Raw genomic sequence first — 7,406 nt, forward strand, 5'->3', positions numbered from 1 at the left:
GGTATTTATCATTTACATCTGCTGTCACAACACTAAACGTGAACAGCTGTCTCACCTATGCTGGATATTACTCTCTGGTGGGGATGTATCCGTCGAGAGACTTTGCGAGCTCATCTAAGTGCATAGCAATTGCTTGCTTCAGTTTCCCGGGTACAGAAATGTCTCCGATTTCAGACACATCTTCGATCTTACTTACACATTCGTCCAGCAAGGAAAAGTTTACGAAGTTATCATTCTCTGTTCGTCGTTTCCATAACGGTAGCTTTTTTTTGAAAAGCCTTCAGGTTTTCTTCCGCTTCGATGATGTTGACTCCACCGCCATGCATCTGTTGATTGAGATGATTGGGAGCATTGAAGATATCGGCCATGTACGCCAAAATGAGAATGAACTCAGATTTTTCGAAGTAATCTGCATGACAATGTTGGTGCTCTCACAAAAACAGGTCTAATTCCACACGCATGGCAAAAACACGATTCAGCACCTTTCTCCGGGATAACCACCGAACGTTAGAATGGTACAGAAGTACCTCGAATTTAGAGCCCATTTCATTACACAGCTCTTTGAAGATGCGGTGCTTCAGGGCACTATTTCGCACAAAGTTCACACATTTCACTACAATTTTAATACTTCTGCCAGTTTTGAAGGCAAGGTTTGTGTTGCCAACACATGCCTGTGCAGAACACAGTGAGTTACAATGATGTGTGGTGCATCGGCTTTCACCAGCGCACCAAAACCAGAGTTTCGTCCCGGCATGACTGGAGCTCCGTCCAAACAAACTGCAGAAACCATATCCCACGAAAGATCGTTGTCTCTGAAGAAGTCATCCACAAGTTTCTTCACGTCTGCTGCCTTAGCTGTTGTTGTAAGAGGCTAACAAAATAAAAAATCTTCTTTTATCTCGTCGTTCTTCACATAGCGCACGGATACAACAAGCTGGCTTAGACTGGAAACGTCGGTGATCTTGTTGAGTTGAAGGCTGAATTTTGCTGGGCCTGAAATCAAATCTGCAACTACTTGAGCCAAGATGTCACCACTCATGTCATCTATTCTGCTGCTGATGGTGTCATTTGAAAGAGAAATTTGGGATAACTTATTTTCAGCAGCTTTTCCCAGCATGATGTTCGCCATCTTCAACGCAGCTGGTTTTACGAGTTCTTCACCAATGGTGTGTGGTTTGCCCTGCTTTGTGATCAAGTACGCAACTTCGTATGATGCTGTGAGGATCGGTTTGTCGATGGGTACAAAGCCGAGAACAAGCAAAGTAGCCTTTTCATGGAACCTGGCTCTCTTTACCTTGAATTCAGCAAGCATTGTGTTCTTGTATTTCCCATCTCCATGCAGCTTTAGGGAGTGTTGTCTTAGTTTTGCCGGTGCTAGACTAGAATTGCTCAACTTGGCATTGGAAATCATGCATTGAGGACGCTATACACGTGAATCCATATTGTACGTATTCGTCCGACCACTTTCTGTTTTTGCTCGAGATAGTTAGTATGAAGGGATTGAAAGATTAGAAAAAATCAAAAATGATGCTCGATTACTACAGTCACAAGTCGTCTGCTAAGCGCACGAAGTTCCCTTCAGCACAGAAATTAATACGAAGTGATGTGACGTGATCAGCCGCAGCCAGTGATGGCCAAATGGACCATGACGTCACGATTTATACGAGTTGGGTGAACGAAAGGGACACTGACCTCCGCCGAACCCCTGAGACTGACTCACCGAACCCCTGGGGTTCGATTGAACCCAGGTTAAGAACTACTGCCCTAAACATTTTGATCAATCAACACCAAAACCACCTACATTGAATCTGAAACATGTTTTTACAATGCTATACCCTTTTGAAGTTTGTAAAAAAAATTCCTATTGATCATTTAAAGGTGATGGTGAACTTATTTTTACACATATTGTGATACGTACTGCGATTTCGTGCTCGTGTTGCTCATGTGGCCGTATCTGAAAACTGTTAGAATGTTGAAATACGTGTATACCTGATAAGATTTTCTTTAGTCTATTAAGGTTTGAAAGCAACGTAGTTTCTCTTTTACCCAATAAGTTGACAAACAAAACATGATATAAGACGTGTATTTGTTTTCTAACAAGCTTATATGAGTATATAAATAAAGTTTTAACGTCGTTTCAGGAGTAGCTTGCGCGGATTTGAATGAATTGGACCAATACTTCTGCAGATACTGAAATTGGCTCAGAACAGTCGTTTGTTGTTCTGGTAGGCGCAAGTAACGAAATAGATCTCTTAGTAAATTTTATTTGTTTCTACTTGTTACTTGCTTCAAAGCTTTTATTTTCTTTTATAGCCTGTTACAGGCTATAAAGAATTACATCTCCTGAAGGATTAGCCTCAAGCTGTTAGTTATAAAAATAAAAATTGGATGTTTTATACGTTGGTGAGTACAACACAGATAACCCATCACGTAGCCTTGAACTGAAAAACAAGCAAGGAAACCAAAGTCTCAAAATAACAGGACAAGATTTGGACATGCAACGCTAAAATCCGGAATTCGATTCCCTGTGGCGAGTACAACCGACAGCTCAATACGACTTTTTTCTAAAATAAACAAACCAAATCTGCATAAACGTAGGAAGTCTGACCTGATGTCAAATTATAATCAGAGAAAATTTAAAAAAAAGTTAGTAATGGAAAAAGAGGCACTTAAAGAAACCATAGAAGTTTCCATGGTAGTCACGTGATGCTATCAAATAAAGTTCGCTCAAGCTCCACAAGTAATAAATGGGCGTGGCCAATCAATTTGTATAACATGACTGTGAATCGGAAGATTCTTGGTTAGAGTTCGTTTCGAATTTCGTTCCTAAACTTAAAGACCAGAGGGAAAGTAACTAACTATTCATCACCACTCATCACCCCAACTCTTCAGATCATAATGTCTTCACGGCTGAAAGGGAGACAATGTTTGGTGAAACATGGATTCGAACCCGCGACCCTCAGATTGCAACTCGAACGTCACCACTTGACGATGCAGGGGCTCTCTTGGTTAGTGTCTTGTTGTCGCAACGAGAAATGCTACTGACATTTAGAAAGAAAGTAATTACGGCGGGTGTTATTAAAAGGTTTCCTTCTCTCTAGACTGTAAGCTTGGAATAGTGGTCAGGTATCTTTATTCGAAAAAACTTTTGATGTAGCTTTGCTGAAAGGAATAAAAAGGTTGTTTATCTTTATTTCAAGCACAAAGCTTCATGACGAACAAACGATTCGTGTTATGTTGTTTGCGGGTATCGAAACTCAATTTTAGCCTTATAAGCCCTCACACTTACCGCTGAACCACCAGAGCCAGGTAAGTCAACCCGGCATGGCCAGGTGGTTATAGGGCTCGACTCGTAATCTGAGAATCTCAGGTTCGAATTCCTGTCATACTGAACATACTCTTCTCTTTCAGCCGTGGGGGCATTATAATACGACATTCAATTCCACTATTCGTTGTTTAAAGAGTAGCTCAAGAGCTGGCAGTAAATAGTGATGACTAGTCGCCTTCCTTCTAGTCTTACACTGTTAAATTAGGAACGGCTAGCGCAGATATCCCTCGTGCAGCTTTGCGTGTAATTCAAAAAACAAACAAACGAGGTAAGTTTTCCCCTTTATGAAGGCCCGGCATGACCAGGTGGATAAGGCACTCCACTCGTAATCTGAGGATCGCCGGTTCGAATCCCCGTCACATGAAACATGCTCGCCCTTTTAGCCGTGGGGGGGGGGTTAATGTGACATTGGTAAAAGAGTAGCCCAAGAGTTGGCGGTTGTTGATGATGACTAGCTGCCTTCCCTCTAGTCTTACACTTCTAAATTAGAGACGGGTAGCGCAGATAGCCCTCGTGTAGCTTTGCTCGAAATTCAAAAACAAACAAACACTGGAGATTTTGTGTGCAAACAAGGTGAGACTAGAACTTTTTTTTTTTTAGAAATGGCTTTTTGTTAAACATTTGGTTAACGCAAACTTGGCGAAATATGTAAAAATCGTAAACCAGAAATTATAGTTTGACGTTCTGTTACCACTAGAAGAAACAATTTGATCTCGATGCCTTTTGCTTCTATCACATTTTATATATATTTTTGATTAATCAGCTTTATTCAGAAATGTTCCATTTAGCATACTGAGTAGATAAAGTAGGCTTAACATCTTGTCAATGAGCCATTGTTGCTTTCACCCTGGAGTACCTGTTCGTCTTCGTCTTGGGTTCGCAATCGAACTAACACGACCGACAAATGAGCACGAACATATCTGCTCACCCAGCAAATCCCATTCACAACAACAGTGGAGCCTTAAATGAAGAAAGAAAGAAAAAAATAGAATAAAAAATAAAAATTGATGACTTAAGGCTAAAAGTTTCTCGAGAGGATGACTTCTTAGAGATCGTACAAAAGCTGAATCAGAATTGCTCTCTTCTTTTGTGTGAATCATTTAAACGTGAGGACACAAACTGGTTTATCAAAACAATTAATTATCGTGATGAAGTGGAACTGACGTAATCATGAAGATCTGTCACGTGGTACACGATATAATCACTTATTTGTGCTTATAATATTGATTCTGTCTTAAAGAGCTGAACTGAGAAAACATCTAATATGTGTGTGTGTACAGAGAGTAAAAACATTTTGGAACCCGTAGCTGTCTGTGGGCCTTGGGAAAGGCTCTGAAGACTTCTGTGTTAATCCGACCTCCTCTCTCTGAGCCAAGTAAAGATGTCTGAAAAACAGCAAATAAGTTGTCCGATAAGTTTTGTTTTTGTTTATTTAATTTTTAAACTTCGCACAAAGCTACTCGAGGACTATCTGTACTAGCCGCCCCTAATTTAGCAGTGTAAGACTAGAGGAAAGGTAGCTAGTCATCACCACCAGTTCTTGGGCTACTCTTTTACCAACGAATAGTGGGATTGACCGTGACATTATAACGCCCCCACTGGGAGGGCGAGCCTGTTTGGCGCGACGGGATGCGAACCCGTGACCCTCAGATTACGAGTCCCACGCTTTAACACGCTTGGCCATGCCGGGCCTGTCCGATAAGAAAAGAGTTAAAGACACAACCCTTGATTACCGTGGTTTGCTTAGCTTCACAACATAGTCATGTCATCTGATATTTATTAAAAATATTCGTGACTGGCGTCTAATATTCTGTATTGTATCGGTCTAAACGCTGAGGCCTTCATAGAGGTCAGAATATCCTAACTATTTCTATCAGTTAGTTAATTAGTTTGTTACTAGCCTCAAAGTCACACAATGATCTGTTTGTGCTGTGCCCTATGCAGAGATCTATTTCCGAATTTGAACGTTCTAAGCCTTCAGCTTACTTTTGAGCGACCGCGCGAAACATCCTAAACTCCTTTGTAAATATCGTCGTTGTATGAAATATACACGTACAAAAATCAAACACACTGGTATAGTACAGTTTTAAACAACAGATCCATCTATTAAACTAATCAATAAACATTAATACTCCGAAGGTTGAATATCGATTATATCGCCTTTAGCTAAAACCGATATTGATATTTTCGACTAGTTATATCGAATCTTCAATTGCATCATCAATAAGGCTTAACAGGAAAATTATACGTAATTCTATCCTCCATTCTGTTTATATATAGGCCAGCCAATAGTATGTGTCTTTGAAGTAGGAGGGGGGTCTTACATATTAATATATTTATCTCAAAAGACGTTGTTGAAGTGTAGATCAAGACTTTTAGTGGACATTATGTTTTAGTTTTTACTTCGAGCAAATGGAAAACTAGATTAAATTAATATGTATCTAGAAAAGTCATGAAACTAAACTACTTAACGACCGAACATGTAATAAAATGAAATATGTCCGTGACAAAACCATTGAAATCGAATATTCGTGCTCACACATAAGGCACGAACCCAGTGAACAATGCATAAAAGAGAAAAAAAAATTAGACGATTTTAAATAGATTTATGTGGTAAATAATAATGATTATTTATCACAATAAATGTTTAACGGTTTGAATATAATGAAATTAAAATTTAACTAACAATAGCAGGTTTCATAATACAGGAGTTTAGGGACTAATCACGTATCCAGAATTTATATAATCTTGGAATAATAAGGTATAAGTTCGAAAAAAGAAAAAGGCGTTCGTTATTGTAAGTTTGGAATTTCCATATTGCGTTAGAGAAGATTACCTTCAATAACAGCGTTATGTACTATATGTGTGTATATATATATCAGTATGAGGGGCGAGGTTCTGTCAGATTTATGAAGGAATCCACAAGAAAAACACAAACTATTAGTGGAGCAGACAAGATAAAATTTCTTACCTTATAATATAAACAAGACAGCGGTAAGTCTTCGATTGAATTTGGGACTCGATTACCGTAGTGGACACAGAAGAAAAGAAGTTCCTGTCGAAAAAAAATTATTATAAGCATAAACTAAATATATAACTTGCGGAAGTAAGCTGAACTAAAATAAGTTTGTCTATCTGTAATCCAACATCCAGTGGCTTATCCTTGTTTAATGTAATTGCTTGATGCATCGTGTCTATAATCCAGCAAACTGACCTTGTTTACTGTACATTTGTTAAACACAGAATATGTAATCCAGTAGCCTGGCCTTATTTAGTGAACGTTTGTTACTCGCAGAATCTATAATACAACTGTGGGTAGATAAAACTATGTAGCTTTGCGCGAAATTCTGAAAAATACAACCAAATACGATATTAAAAGTATTAGCGTACATCGCGTTGCATTTGTAACCGTATTATTCTAAACTGTAGAAAATCACTAAAATATCATCTACACGTCCAAATAAGGTGCAAAACAATGAATTTATATAATTTCAGAGAACATTCGTATTCTATTCGCCAAACAAAATTCACTTTTTTATTCATCTAACCTAATCTGATCACCTTTAATTCTTAAAACTGTAGCATGATCAGATTTGATTCAGTAGCGAAAATCCATTATGGATAAGTTCGGATTCTTGTTTGATCAAAGCTTCCGAAAGCTTGCTCAAAGTGGTCGTTATCTTGTCACGTGACGCGCGCTCCTCAGTCTTACTAAGCCGACTAATAGGTAGATATTATTTTTGTTATTAGTTAAGCAGCCATTTTGTTTTCTTCGTGGCATCTTAAAGAACAAACAGAATTATCTGACACTTTCTGAATTTTGTGTTTTGTTTTTTGGTTTCAAGGACGATTTGAAGCATTCCCACCCTTATTTATTGTTGTTGTTGTTTTAGTTTTCTTCAAATGAAATACTTGAGACTATCGGCTCGGCATGGCCAGGTGGTTAAGGCACTCGACTCGTAATCTGAGGGCCCCGGGTTCGAATCCCCATCACACCAAACATGCTCGCCCTTTCAGCAGTGAGGGTGTTATAACGTGACGGTCAAACCCACTGTTCGTTGGTAAAAGAGTAGCTCAA

This window comes from Tachypleus tridentatus, chromosome 7 (assembly GCF_004210375.1).
Source record: "Tachypleus tridentatus isolate NWPU-2018 chromosome 7, ASM421037v1, whole genome shotgun sequence".
In the NCBI taxonomy this organism is placed as follows: Eukaryota; Metazoa; Arthropoda; class Merostomata; order Xiphosura; family Limulidae; genus Tachypleus; species Tachypleus tridentatus.